The 15727-nt window shown below is 39.8% G+C and overlaps 1 long non-coding RNA gene across 2 annotated transcripts; it reads left to right on the top strand.

The window, feature by feature from the left end:
• Positions 1 to 866: 866 nt before the first annotated feature.
• LOC146442472 (uncharacterized) lies at positions 867 to 5263 on the top strand. Of its 2 annotated transcripts, none has more exons than XR_014850277.1 (3): positions 867 to 933; positions 1843 to 2006; positions 2124 to 5263. It is a non-coding gene; the product is annotated as an uncharacterized LOC146442472 (long non-coding RNA). The 2 variants fall into 2 exon arrangements; XR_014850278.1 differs by lacking the exon at positions 867 to 933 and adding an exon at positions 1231 to 1352.
• Positions 5264 to 15727: the final 10464 nt, after the last annotated feature.

Consider the following 15727-nt stretch of genomic DNA (forward strand, 5'->3'; position numbering starts at 1 on the left):
CAAGGCCTTCTGTCTCACAGCCCCAGTTCATGTGCCCAACACCACCAGTGGGTTTGGGTTTAATGCTTCCCATGGGCTAAATCCAGGCTTCAGGCATATCAAACTGGTAGAAGGCACTAAGCAAAAAAGTTTAAGTGAGACCAAGACCACCTAAACCAGACCAGTGCCTTTGCAGACACATTTTGAGAGGATGATGTCTATTATTCCCTGACCCAGTACCTGCAGAGGATCTTAACATCCAGTTTTTCCCTCTTCTGGGAGAACACCAGGAACTTCCTAAACTGAGAAACCTGGAGCATAAGTCATGCTTCAAACAGGACACACACTCCAAGAGATATGGGGTTTTCCAAGCAGCAATTAAATGAACCCTTCATTCCATCAAAAGACATTTCCTTTGTACTCTGCTTACGTTACAGTCCTTTTTCTTTGTACTCATAGTTTCGGGATGGCAAAAAAATCTCTCTTGTCCTGGGAAAGGCTTCCCTGGTAGAGTGGAATCTTACAAAACAACCTTCAGATCTTTCCCCACTCAATATTCTGGAGCATGCAGAAAAAAAGAGGAATATTAACATTTGTCACCATTATCAGAGCATTTATTAATTGACTTTTCTGACAAGGTTACCTAATGGTAACCTTGTAATGAAGGTGTCAGTTCTTCCACTATGGAGAGCAGCAATAAACCCTTTTGAAAGCCTCTTTCTGGATGAAGAAGGACAGTTTGCCAGACCTTCACTCCAGGTAGGTTCAGGTTTGTAAAAGAGAGATCACTGAGCATCCTCCAAGGAATGAATTGAAATTAAAGCTCTGGGATGCTGTCACTCTGAATTAACCAAATTGTCTCAAGCAAAATCACACGATAATATGTATCATGGAGGAGAAAACAGAGACAATTCAATATAGAAATAAACTGCAAAATTTTTCCTTGTTTCACAGGTAAGCTTTTGGGTTCAGGTTTTCCATCTTCTGTCCGTTTTTACAGGCTTAACAGAAAAAAACTTCACAAAAAAAGGCATAGTTTTCCCTCTAAAAGATAAGGGTTTTTTATTCCACTGCTAAAATATTAAATAATTAACTGATGGCTTAAAAAAAAAGATTAATTTCTCCCAAAGCAGCTGTTGTACAGCAATCCCTGGAAACAGTCTGAAGTATGCCAAGAAAAGAATGAAAGAAAGGAAATTTAAAATACATTGAATGAAAAAATCAAATTAATATTTTCTAGGAAAGCTCTCCTTTACTCCTCTCACAGGCACAGCAATGCTTCAGAGAGAAGTCTATTGTTTAATGAGTCACTTGCCAGCACCAGCAATCTCTCTCAAAGCAGGAAAAAAAATCAAACCTCTCTCGGATTTCAGGTCAAGAGATTTCTTTTTAATGATTCCTAGGATTTCTTAGAAAAGAAAGGAGTGAAAGGGAAAAATAGAAAAAGAGAAGTCATGCAAACTCTTGTCTGATCCTCACTCATGCACTTGTGCCTCAGTTTAGCCTGATACCTCCCTGCATTAACTCCTCTGCCTGGTTTGTTTCTTGAGTACATCCAGAGCCCTTGGGTGATGTTTTACAATTTCAAGAAAGGGGAAATATCTCCTGGTCTCCCACATAGGGTTCACAAATCTTCAGGCAATATTTAAGAGCACAAGAATGTCAATTTTGACTGAGTTCCTCATATGTTTTCTGAAGGTCATAGTAGAACCTTGCTCTATCCATGGTGTCTCCAAGAATCCCACAGAAGAATAATCATCTCAGGTGCTCAGACTGGGAGGATTATATAGGAGTAAAAGTCTTCAGAGGGACTGAAACAGCTGCTGCTCCTTTCATTATGAAGGAAATGCTTTCTCTCTGCAGCTACAAGAGAAATTTGAAAACATCCTTCCTGATCAGCGCTGCTCTTGCCAGGTAGTATCATCCAAACTGGGCTTCCCAAACTGGAGTCCAAGTCCCTCACCCAGATCCAGTCTGTGTGCATTATCATCACTTTCCAAGCAGAGAGGAGAGACCAACAGGTCTGAGTGAGTGGCAACTCCCCATTTCCTCTCGTTGCTTCAGGTGCTCTAAACCTGCACTGCCCCACTACCCTCTGCTGAGGAATCAGTCTCTTCAACCTGCTCTGTAATTTTTTTCCCCAGGAAAACATCACTGGTCATATCAACAGGGAATTTCACTGCTGCTCAAACTCTTCCCAGGTGTTTCTTTTATGATAGAGAAGTAGTGGGATGAAGAACAAAAAAAAAAATCTGAGCCATTGATAAGAAAATTTTTTGTTTCCAGAGTTGAAGCCTAGTGAGCATACTGTAGTCACCAACAGGACAGTCTTTCCTCCAGTTTTCTGAAAAGAGGCGAGTATGACACGCTGGAGTCTGCAGCTCCCTTCAAAGCACTGTAAAACAAGCCATTTATTCTCTATGATCCTCAAACTTTAATTCCTTTAATAACCAAATTGCCAGAAAAACCAAATATGACAGGTCTGTTTCCAACCCCTTTAATGATCCTCTTGTTTTGCCATCCACAGTTGCCTGCCTTTATCACTTTCTCCCTTGTGCCTTGGCTCTGACACCTACAAGCCTCAAAGGCTTTATTTGTGTTAATTATCAAGGAAGTTTCCTTCTAAGTGAATAGCTGGATTATCTGACTCTTGATTTAATGGCAGAGTCAGCTTTTTATACTGTGATTTACTGTTAAAAGATATGATCCAAGAGAAAACTGGTCTTCTGAAGAGCATGATCTGACAGCAGTGACACTCTGAGCTGGGGCTTTTCAGTGCTGGTGTCACACACCTGAAGCAGGTGCTGCAGATTTCCAGTCACCCATTACCTTTTTCCATTCACTTCCAGATTTCTCCTGCAGTCCCAGCTCTCATTGTGGCATTGCTCATTTTTTATCTCCAGGTAGTAACTCATGGATGCAGCTTGACCCAGAAACAGGCTGCAAAATGCAGTTGATGTAGGTGTGTTTGGAACAAAGCAGAAAGAGAAGGGAGCTTGACAAAGTCATTTACTCTGAGTCTTGTTGAGGGACATATTACAGATTTAGCCAAGCTTGCCTCTCTCATGGCCCAGGGTATTTCCTGTGTGCTATTTGCAGTCACTTCAGAGGGCTAAAGGTGGAGGGAGAATCTGAACAGTCAAAGGGGAGGCTCAGAAGCAGGTTGAAAGCTGAAGGTACATATTTAAGGTCCCCACAAAGCCTCAACATGCACAAATCCAGGCACTGCAATTAAGTCAGTGTGCAGTTACTCATCCGTTAGTCACTCACTGGTTTCTCCAAATAGACCATGGCTGAAAGTCTCTCCATTCCCCTTGGAAACTGTGCTCTACTGATGTATGTTCAAGGTTTTTCTGCTGTCTTCTACATCTCAGCCATACCAAACAACTCAGCCCTGTTTCTTAGGCAGACCAATGAAGGTAGAGGTCCTTATTTGGTTGCACCCATTTTCACATGAGACCCTTCTTACTCTCTGGCACATATACAACCCTGGCATTTCCTCCTCATCCCTCCATGTCCCCCCCATAACCAGCTGGCCCTGAACAACAGCTCATTGGATCATCTGTAGAAACTGCATCAATTAACACCAGCAGTTGGAAGCAAAGGTCTAGCAAATTAGTTAAGAATGCTGTGAAGGTTGATGTACATGAAAACTTGTGTGCTCACCTCCCTCATCTTCCACCCCAGCATCAAAAGTGTCTTGATAAAATTTCAGCACAACATCAGGACTTGGTAGCCAGGTTCTCTGGTAATGAACACAGTCAAATGTCCAGTACATTCCCTCAACACTGCTTCTCATGGTGCTGTTACAGGCTGCCATTGCTCCTGTTTGCCTTGCTCCACTTGTATTTCTCCATAAATATCTGGGAATTTCTATGAGGGACATGTCATTGGTGTACAGGAACCATTACAATGGAGGCCATAGTAAGTGCTTCCTAGAAAAGGAAGGCTGTAAGACTGCAGGATGTCTCCAGCAAATTCCAGCACACATCTGCAATGCCTACTGGGAATGGGTGGAAAATATAAAATATCAAAGATATGGTCATGCTGAACATTTCTTGCTTAACTAACAGATAACATTACCTTCATCCATAACATCTGCCTAGCAACAGCAGAGAGTCCAGAAGAAAATCCAGTTTCTCCTAGTGGTAAATCTCAGCACAAGCTGTGCTTTTCTGAGCCTCTCACAGAGAGGTCATTGCCACTGGACAGAAAATGGGCATTAGTGATTCTGAACGTTTTACCAGCCTCTCACAGAAGTGCTGCATAAGTCAAACAATGACCTGTTTAGCTGTGCTGTGCCCCTGCATGAGAAGAGCACCAACAAACTGGAACATCAGTGCTTGGAATAACAGAATAGCTTTTTAATGATTTATGATTCGAGCTAGGAAACTTGCTAGCCAGATGGATCTGCAACTGAGCAAACCAAGGCTGACCTGAGGCTACAGAACCTGTGTCAGCACACTGCAGAGGTTTTACTGGAGATTGATTGTACTATTTCATTGCCACAAAATCATCTGGTTATATTTTTAAAGATTTTTAAAAATTATTGTCACTTGTTCCAGACATACTTTGTTCATGTTTTTATGAGGTGCTGATATATCAGCTTTTGGAGTTTAAGTTTTCTAACAAGTTACTGAAAGATGTTGAGCTTTATTACCTTTTTTTTTTTTTTTTGCTTTTGAGAAGAGCAGGAAACATTTGCAAAGTTATGGAAGACAGGTAGCAGAATGAAAATACCAATCATAGGATTACAGAATCCTAGAATGCTTTAAGTTGGAAAAAAATGTTCGGAACATTTAGTCCCACTCTTATCCCAGCTCTGCCAATCCCACCACTAAGTCATGTCCCCAAGGGCCACATCCACACTTCTTTTAAATACCTTTAGGAATGGTGACTGGGCAGCTGCTTCCAATGCTGGACAACCCTTTCAGGCAAGGAGTTTTTTGTAATATCTAAACCTTTCCTGACACAACTTGAGGCCATTTCCTCTTCTCCTTGAATGTATGGGCTAAAGGGCTTATTTCCTTCCTCACCAGTGTGTTCCCAGGTAAATATGATTCTTTTATTTCCTCATGGCATCCTTCAAATAAATTATTTTATTTCAGCATTACTCTGTTTACTCTTATTCTGATTACAAATTGTATCTTTTCATGTTTATGTAATGAAAATTTCAGATGAAAATGTGTCAAATTTTGAATCCAATACATTTGTCTGACTTTCTGGGCAAACACCTTGCTTTACTCACAAATCCTATTTTGCCTTTGTGAATATTGTCATCTAAATGAAGACCCTTTGAATTAGTCCAATTCATAGACGTTGTGTATTATAAGTCCACATTTTTAGGTAAACAGATTTTCTGGAAAACTTGCAATCACTTCTGCTGGAAGATTCAGGTACGGACTCCCAGATATTCCTGTCTGGTAAAAACTGAACCATGATGTGTGTTCCCATTTTCTTTGCTAGACACAAGCCAAGCAGTTTGGTTTCTGGTGGATTGTGACACATTACCAAATTTTCAGGAACTTCAACACTTTCTCTTATGCCAGATATGCAATTTTCATCACACAAACCTCTCCTACCCAGAAATCCTCACCAAGTGGGATTTCCTCCTACTTGGTTTCTATTCTCTAATGTCCATCTAGGCTGTCCTTATCAAGGTCAATTTTAATTAGTGAACTGAAGATTGAGTACTTTCATTAATCATCTAGAAAAGGGAGCAAACAAAACATTAATGCAGTGGATTGTTGACACTAGAATGGAAGAGGTCACACCCAAGGGAGAAGGAGAACTAAATGCTAAGGAGAACAAAGAAATTATTTCCCTTCACTAAAAATATCCCTTTTTAACTCTTCTCCAACCTTTTCTATCTTCTTTATTTCTTAACTTTATCTTCTAAATAAAAAATGCCTTGTTAGGCATAAGTCTACTTTACTTTTTATCCTGAAATGCAATATTTATAATCCTAAACTCTAATCTGGATCCATTATGAGTTTTTTGGAGAGCAGTGGAGCTGATAGCACAGTACTTCATGTAACCAAGTAACCTCTCCTGGAAGGAGGTTAAAATGCAAATTGGTGCAGTGTGGTCTCATTTTACCCCGCCTTTTATGCAAGTACAAGGACAGATAAGGTCTATATGAAAAAATGGATTTAAACCTGAATGGCAAGACAAGTTGAAAGCAAAGGTTTTGGAGCTCATCTTTGTTTCACTAATAGTGAACTCATTCATAATGTTTTAAACCAGATAGGATATTTTATCACACCTGTTTGTAGTTTTCAAATGGGCCTTACACAGAAGAAGATGCCACAAACTGGAGAAGAAGAATTGAGTCTAATATATTTCACATAACACCTGGAAATACAACCAACCTTCCCTTGGAATGAAAAGCTACCTGGAAAATACTGCTGCTACTACATTTATTCCTGCCTGCATTGCTATTTCAGCACACAGTTTCTATCATAACTATCATAAGTAACTCTTTTCTATCAGGCCAAAGAGAGACAAATAAATTACCTCCTCAGTCTTCAAAAGAAGGCATCTTTGGAGACATTCTAGACAACAAAGTACAGAGGAGAATGAAAGGAGTGTTTTACAGTTACAAATAAATGTGCAAGAACTGGTCAGGATCTTCTTAATGGTCTGCTTTGTACAGTTACTCTTCAATAATGTTTTCCAGGTCTCAGTTGTGAGCCAATGAGTAAACACAAAGGTATCATATCAGGGTACAAGTGAGACAAGAGGGAAACATTACCAGATAACTAATTGCTTGGTGGGTAGGAAATTCACTGTAAATGTGGATGAAGCTGCAATTTATTGCTGTAGCCAAGCTGACATTCCAAGATGTATCTCTTTCACATGTTCCTTTGAGAAAAATTTATAAAAGACTGGTTTGCAAAATACTAGCAAAAAGAAAGCCATGAGATCCTCGACACATTGTGAAGAATGATTTTTATTTTGCAGCCAGGCCTTCATTTTCCTCCTACCCTTCCAGATCACAGCACACGGGTTTCAAAGGAGTCTTGGGGACAAGAGAGGAACAGATATGATAACAACTACTAAATATTAGTTTTATCTTAATGAGATTGGAGATAAGCAGGTTTGCCATCAATGCATTCAAAAGACTCCTTTTTGTGTCAAAAGTAGATTATCTGTTTGCTCCAGTGCTAAGTATTCCACAGGTCCATCAAACAACCACAACAACCTTATGACTGATGCTGTCCCACTTTTCCTCCGTGTCCATCCCTGCTTGGTGTAATTAAAATTGCTTTCTGGTAGAAACATCCCTAAGAATTTCAGAGGAGATCCAGTATTTCCATGGCATCTCCAAGAGATCTTCCCTTTCTTGCTTAGCTTAGACTTCCTAGCAGCTCCTCCTGGGTATATATCCATGTGCCTTACTTCAGTAGAAGCTGTAGAGTAACTTGATAATTTGAAAGATCTTTTCATTGATCCCAGATACTCTTTGTTTATCCAATTTCCTGCTCAATACTATGACTGGTGTGTGCTCTATCAGGCTCACTCTAGAGAGATGCCTAAAGATTTTCTGACCCCTGCTCACTCCCAGCTGGAGGTAAGTTCAGTTTGGAATGAAAGGCAATTAGTGAGGAGAGTTCCACCCAGCTTTACCACAGGTGGTTGGATTAAGAAAATAAAAATGCCATTGCAAAGTGTTGCTTGCTTGTATTTTACCTAAACTCATGGAGGGAATGTAGATCCTCATCCTATTTGCACAAAAATTAATTGGTACAACACCACAGCCCCCTGAAGAGTGGCTCATGGGCTGGGCAGACAGAGTCTGTCCCACCAAAAACTGCTTAGATACCAACACAGCTGAAATCCTTGAGATGCAGCAGTCCTGTGTATGTCTCAGAGAAATGCCCCAAAAATCAATTAAGAGAACTTTTCTTCAATGCACAACTCCTAAACAATCACATTCCCTTCAACACCATCCTTCTCAACTGTGAGAAGTTTGGAATAAGCATTTCCTGGGGTTTTTTTCCTGTTTGTGTTGGTTTTATTTTGTTCCTATATGTCTTTGAAATTCTGGAACTTATGCTTATTCAATAAATACATTTGGCTGATGCCAGAAATGAGATATCAGAGCTTTCTGGAGAAAGCCCATGACCATGTGGCATCCTCATAGTGACACGAAAATGTAAAGGCCACAACTAATATGTGACTCCACAGGCAGAAAGAAACTTCTGTAATGCTCCTCCTGCCTTTATAATACCTATTAGAAGGTATAATATATATTTAGCATTTGTACAGGTAATAGCAAAAGGAGGTCTAGCCATGATGTTTCAGTAGTATTTTAACCCAGATCCACAAAACCATCCTGCACACAGTGGATCAGCTTTTGCTGGAGCAAAAACCAGTAAGGAATGTGTATTGCAGGCTCACAAGAGACAGAGATTAACATCTAACATCAATCATGAAAGATTCATCTCAGGCTTCACATGGTTCATGGGGAATTCAAATAGATACTTTCATGGCCTTTTAGAAACTTTGAAAACTCTGGTGCCTGAAGATGATAGTTTTCCAAGTTAGGTGCTTTTGAGCATTATGAGATACAATAAAGTCCTTAAAGCAAGAGCTAGTACTGTCTGAACTTTCAATTTTATACTATTGTTATTACAGCTTAAAATTATAAGCAAAATATAAATTAAAATAACATTCTCTGTTTGCTAACTGGCACAGGATAAAATCCAAACACTTTCCAGCATGAGTCTTTAGAGACTCTCTTTTTTTCCTGGATGCTAAAAATCTTTATTCCCCTTTAAATTTTTTATTTTCATTGGCAAGACTAAATACAAGTTTGGATCTGCAACTGGGTAATACAGAGACCCAACACTTTTTGATTTCCTGACATAAAATAAGTTTGTGGCTCATCTCATGTTTGCTGTGTTCAGAAAGAACAACCTGGCAATCAAGGCACAGCCCTGGATGCCTGGTGGCAACTTACCCTCATCCTAATGGAAATAAATGGGTGTCAGTGTTTCCTATTCTGTCATCCTCTCCATTTTCAAACCCTACTGAAGGCTGATTCCCACAAAAGTAGAAGGAGAAAGTTACACCCACTCACTGTTTTCTGGTCTTGGATTTCTTTATCTTTGGAAACTCTTGGGTGCTATACTGACAGCAGAAAACTGCTTCGAACCAAGATGCCAAAAAATCAAAGTGAAGCAGAGTCCAGATCAACACATGAGTATTATCTTTTTATTTTGCATTAGATCACAAATTTGTTGTAAATCTGAAACAGAATTTCTATGGGGAATCATAGAATCACAGAGTGGTTTGGGTTGAAAGTGACTTTAAAGCTCATTTCATTCCCCCACCATGTCATGGGCAGGAACACCTTCCACTGAATTTGTGCATTACTTTACCCATTTTCCAGCACCCCAATGGCTCTCTTCTACACTCTCTTCACTCAAGAGCGGATGTCTTCAACAGAAAAGCTATAGTATGTACAAATTACTTAATTGCAATTCCCTGTATTTAGGGAAATAGGCAAATTTCAAAAGCATAACTGTTCTTTCTAGGCTGAAAAATTGAGAATGAAGAAGTTTGTGGACACCTAGCAAAATTCGTAGTTGTGGGAGTCACAATACTTTCATTCCAATATTGGAATAAATATTATGCATAGTATTTCAAATATTCCTCTTCTCCAGCTGAGTACTAATCTTTCTCACCTCTAGCGATGGGTAAGAATTTAACATATTCATGGATAATAAGGTCTTTGATCATGCAGACAAATGTCATAGACTAAAGCTTGCAGTTGGACAACCAAGCTCAGATGACCCATAATTTTAGTACAGAAAGACTGGAATAGCAATTGCAGAGGAATCTACAGCACTTAAAGCAAAATCACAGTGACCTGGAAACTATATTATCTTCTTGTAACACAGATAAATTCAGGGAGATCCATAAGTGTGTACCACACCATGGGTCAGGTGACCTGAACACAATGGTTCCTTTGGATGTTTTCATCCTGGGATCTGTGAGTCTGCAGTGGATACTGTTCCTCATAATAAGGTATAAATGCATAAGTTTAGCTCCTTTTGCACTACAGTGCATGGTTAAATCAGAAAAGTCAGATATGCTGCATGCAGCTGTGCTGCTGGAAGGGAAGAAAACTCAGCCTGTGAGATTAGAAGCACGGTAAGAGAAAGAGGAGATGTTCTCAACTACCAGGAAAATCAATAATTGGAATTTACTCTGAATCCTTCATTGATTACCACATATCTTGAATCACTTTCTAAGAACACAAATGTGAATGGGGAAAAATTAAGTCAAAACTCCTCTGGAAGTGTCATATCATCCTGTTCCTCTTCCTTGGTAAGTGGATCTGACTCCATTTTGCACTTGTATATTTGAAATCCCTTTCTATCCTGAAGGATAAAGCCAATCTGAATTGTTGCTTAACAGAATTGCTACAACAGTATGAATATGTCTTCCACTGAGTATGACAGACTTAAAAAATGAGCTGCCATTTATAGGAAGGATGTTACTTTATTTAGAATATAAGGGACTACAACTGGTTAGACTATGATGTTATTACTTCGAAAACAACACTGAAGTGTTAAAATTCCTTTTTTCATCCAGTCTTGTTAATCTGTTGGAAGAGGAAATTCTGGGACATGGACTCAGACAATAATAACTCTGATGTACCATGTTTAGAGGAACTGTTCATTTGTGCTACTCTCCAAACATTTCTAGGCAGTACTAACCAACATGGTCCCATAAAGGACACAAAACTTCAAATTGAAGAAAGCTTCACCTTCACCCCAGGTACTCAGTCTCTCCAAAAAATAATAATTCTATTGCACCAATGCCAGGGTGGTCTCCACAATCAGACTGAAATCCATTCAGGAAGGAGAAATAAATGGTTCCTCTAACAATTGCTTTGAAATCACATGGATGGAGCATCCCTAAACAGTGTACACTGCTCTTTTCCAACAGTGAAAACAAGGGGAACACCAAACAACATCCGGACACATTGTGCACTGTGCCTGGCCATTTCTGAGGTCATGTAGAGACAGTGACTCATTAGAAGCTCACCTATTAGTCCTCTTTAACTCTGTTTTTCAGCAAGTGCAAAATCATTTTCAACGAGGAAAAAGTCTCATTAGTGACAACCAAAGCAGGACAAGTGACCTCTTCTTGGCCTTTTGTCCTTGTAGGCTTGGGTGACCCAAACAGCTTCCGACTGTTTTCAAAATATTTGTGAACAAGTAAATATTCCAGAGTCTGTTTTTTAAATCTTTGACTCCATGAAAAAAATTGTCTTCATCCTGATTTCAGTACCTTTGTATCTCTGGATAATGATGTGTTATGAAATGAAAGTTGTTGTCAATTTTGGGGAACATCCAGATGACAATCTCTCCAGTCAGTAAGAGTCATCAACAAGTTCCTTTCCAAATGGCACATTTTCTGCTCTTTGGTTTCTGAATAGTTATAAAAGGCAGGAAGGAATTTTTTAGAATGAAAAAGATATCTCTATAAAATATTACTGGGTAGCTGATGTAAAAATTATTAATATAAAAGATTACAGTAATAGGTATGTAAATCCTTTCAACCAGGATATGAATAATTGCCAGAGAGTAGGACAGAATTACAGAAAACTTTCCATCATCAAAAGAAGTTATTATAGGTAAAATGATACATAATATTGTTTGGAATTACATTAAATTACACTGAAATCTTTAAATCACTTTCCTTTTACAATAAATTTGTATCTTATGCAATCCAATATGTAATTTTTGAAAGTACAGCTTTATAGGAAAAAAGAGAATTCAAACTGAACAGGACTAAATTTTAAAAGGCGTGATATGTGCAGATATTTCATTTTAACTGGTGGCAGCTGTTTCAGAAAGTGAAAGGCTAATCAAGTCTGTAATGGAAATAGAGCAGCCATGGAATGCACCTCAGTGCTGTGGCAGAGTGAGGAACAAAGCAAAAGCCTCTGAGTCAGAGGAGCCTCGAGTGGCCCCTGCTGTAAACATAGATTTAACCAAGCTGAATGGAATGGGGAGCTATTCACTCCTCTCACCAAACCAAGAATTAAGTGGACCAAAGAGTGTTTAAGTCTACAGAATTTTTCAGGGTCCACATTGTGCTGGCCTGCATCTAATCATTCTGTTTTTTATTAGGACATTACCTGCTGTTTCTGCCTTATTCATACGTGACTTGTTTCAGGGATCAGGAGGGACCTGGTGTGAGTGAACCATGGGAAATCTGTTGCTTCCATCAAGAGGCAGTGCCTGAAGGGCACCACATAACTATCCTTCTTCCACTTCCTCTGACACCAATGTGCAAAACAAAGTTAGCAAACCTCCAGGTCAGAACCCAGTGTGAAGCTTTCCTACTCAACAGACAGTACAGATTAAACCTAAAAGTTAAGGTAAGGACCAGAACTGAAGACACTGGTTCTTTTGTGTGACCTGAATTCTGTTTCATTCAGGCCCTGATTGAAACTTTAAATATTTAATCACAGTTCATTAAATGTCTTTGAACTGATATTTGTCAAACATTCCAGTCTCCTGAATTTTCCACTTGTCATTGTTTAAAAATTTTCATTTCTTTTTCGCCTGGTTGCCACAGAGAAAGATAAATGACTAGCCCTGCAGAAGGATCCCGTGGTACACTGCATGCTGGGACTTTCACAGCAAGTTTCTGCTCCAGGGATCATGGCAGTCACAATGAGCTGTAGTTATTGATGGAGTGTCACTGCCTCCCCTTATGTGTTCCCTGCACAGAGTTATCGACAGATATTTGGCACCCTCCATCCCCCAACCTCCTTGTTCTGTACCAACAGAAAGGGCTTTCCACCCCCACAAAGATGATTGTCATGCTTGGCACCTGCTCCATACTGCCATGAACCAACCAGATTTACTCGGTTTGGAATCTAATTAAATCTCTTACTGCCTTATTGGATGAGTCATTTCATTTTTTTTAGTGACTTGTCCTAAGTTTCCTGCAGATCCTTCTAATCCAGAGAGAAAAATAAACCAGCAAACAAACAAGCATGGAAACCAAAGCACTGGAACTGAAGTTTTAGGCTCAATTTGAGCAAGTGTGTTGTAATCTGACCTTGGGAGCACAGTGAGAAATCTGCCACTGTCTCAGCCTTGTCCCATGAAACAACAATGAAGGTGATCCCAAATCCCTTTTAAATGACATTGAAGGTATGGTCTAAAAATCTGTTAAATTCATGCAAACGTTCAATTTCACTTTTCATTGTTTTGAATTGGTCCCAAAGGCATCATGGGACAACTAGATGAAGATCAACCACAAAAAAAATCCCCAAAATACTAACACAGTTCCAGTATAATTCCCACTGCAGTCTTGAATCTGTGGAGATTTCATTGTGTTGGTCTTTTGGGGGTGCTTTCAGTTTGTTTGTTTGGGGTTTTTTAATAGCCCGAGTTGTAAAGGACCCACAAAAATTTTCCAGCTCCTGCACAGGACACCCCAAGAATCCCATGCTGCGCCTGAGAACCTTAATCAAATGCTTCTTGAACTCTGCCAGGCTTCCCTGAGGAGCTGTTCCCTGAGGAGCTGTTCCCTCAGGGAGGTGTGACCACTTCCCTGAGGAGCTGTTCCAGTGCCCAACCACCCTCCAAGAGGGTGAAAAATCTCTTCCTAACAACCAACCTAAGCCTTCCTTGATGCTGCTCCATGCCATTCCTTCATTCCTGTCACTGATCACCAGAGAGAAGAGGTTAGTGCTGCCCCTCTGCCTCCCTAGGGAGGAAGTTCTATCTGCAGTGAGGTTTCCCCTCAGTCTTCTCTTTTCCAGGCTGAACAGACCAAGAGACCTCAGGTGCTCCTCGTTTAGTTTCTTTACTCTTCACCACAGCGTTTCTATGAGAAAAACATGGAGTCAGACACCTGGGAATAGTCCACCTTGGAACAGCCCACATTTCCTTGTAATTGTCACATAGATGCTTTTTTTGGCAATTGTCAACTATGTTGAATTGGTTTGAACCATGTGCAAAAAAGCCTGTAGACAGAATAACTCCATATCATCCAGAATTGCTACAGCATGTGCATTGTCTACTCATACTGTGTCATTTTTTAATCCTCAGGGTTTTTTCACATCTTTTAAGTCTAAAAATGTATAATCAGATTTGATGCATTTTCTTCAAAATTTACAACCATATTGAGCTTCTTTTTTTGTTTGTTTGCTTTTGTTTCTGTTTGGTTGGTTTGGGGGTTTTTTGGGTTTTTTTGGTTTGGTTTGGGTTTGGCTTTGTTTGGTTTGTTTTTGTTTGTTTGGCTTGTTAGTTGATTTTTGTTGTTGTTTTGGTTTTTATTTCATTGCACCTCTCCATATCATGTCATTAAGACCTTCCCTGCAAGTGGGAATTTCCATCTCAATCATTTCTTTTTAGAATTTCAAATCAATCATCCACTTGCCTCAGCAGCTCTTTCACTCAGAGCCCTTCCTCCTCACTGTCACCATTCCTTCTGGAATACAACAGCTCTTCCATGGCAGCAACCTGAACTCCCTGGGGTGGTGCATTCCCATTTCTCCTTTTCAGGCCTCACTGTGATCTCAGAAACGCTTGTTAAGCCTCAGCCTTGAAAACAAAGCACCTGGGCTCAGCTCTTCCTGAGCATATGAGAAACACCCAGAAACTGCTGCTGTCTAATGAGGATTGTTTTCCTTATGAGCAGCCTTGGGAAATATTTTTCTTGCTTGAATGGCAAGACATTCCTGTTCTCACACCTTCAAGGAAAGTGCTGACCCAAACTGTAGCCAGGATGAGACCTGGTTATGACTAAAGCTCATTCTCTTGTGACCCTATAGACACAAGGAAAAAAGATCAAAAGGAAACCCTTTTGAGGAACCAAAGCAGGCTGTGATCAGCATCTCTCTCTGAGAGGGATTCCTCTCTGAGCCAACAAACCCTCAGGTTTGCTGTCCTTGGAGAATCACAGAGCAACACTGAGTTCTGGGCTGATACCCTCCTTCCTCAAGGGCAAACCCTTCACCTGTCAGGAGATGCAAAATATCTGAGGTGAGCACTTCACTGACCTCCAAGGGGAATTTTTCATGGGTACCTAGCTTGCATTGATTCTTTATGTCTGTGTGCATACACGTGTACACATGCTATAGCAAATCTGGGAGGAATACTGCTTTCTTAGATGTTTAAGCACCTTGGGTATTGAAGTTAGGCCTGTAAGTAAGTTCGTGACTTAGGACTTTACTTAAGTGGTGCCAAGTGTTGCTCTTTTACTAAGTTGCTAAGTTCAACATAAGTTATAAGATTTGTTGCTAAGTGTTTTTTCTTATGTCAAGTTGCTACGTTTGACTTTGAAGTCGTAAATTAAGCGTAGGGATGTTAAATGTTACTTGTTTGTTAAATTGTTAAGTCAGGTGTAAGTGTTGTCTCTTAGATGAATTGTTAGGCTTAAGACATAAGTCCTGTAAAGATTTTATGCTGTATTCCTTTTTATCCTCGTTCTCACTGTCCTTTTGTCACATACACACAACACACACACACCCCAGGATAGTTCTCGGTTCATTTCTGTTTTGATTGCCTGGATTTTGTTTGGTTTTGTTGCTTGTTTTTCCTTAGTGTGCCTTACCTGTCCTGTAAGTAGTAGAATGAATCTTGCCAAGGAACTTTGTTGTGCTTTTGCTTAATCTTAAATCTGGTTTTTGCTCATACCCTTGCCAATGATTTTTTAAGTGATCTCAAACACTTGTTCATAGCACTCCCATTCCATATAGACCTCC

The sequence above is a fragment of the Lichenostomus cassidix genome, chromosome 2, assembly GCF_008360975.1.
Source record: "Lichenostomus cassidix isolate B80296 chromosome 2, HeHo_3.0, whole genome shotgun sequence".
NCBI classification, from domain to species: Eukaryota; Metazoa; Chordata; class Aves; order Passeriformes; family Meliphagidae; genus Lichenostomus; species Lichenostomus cassidix.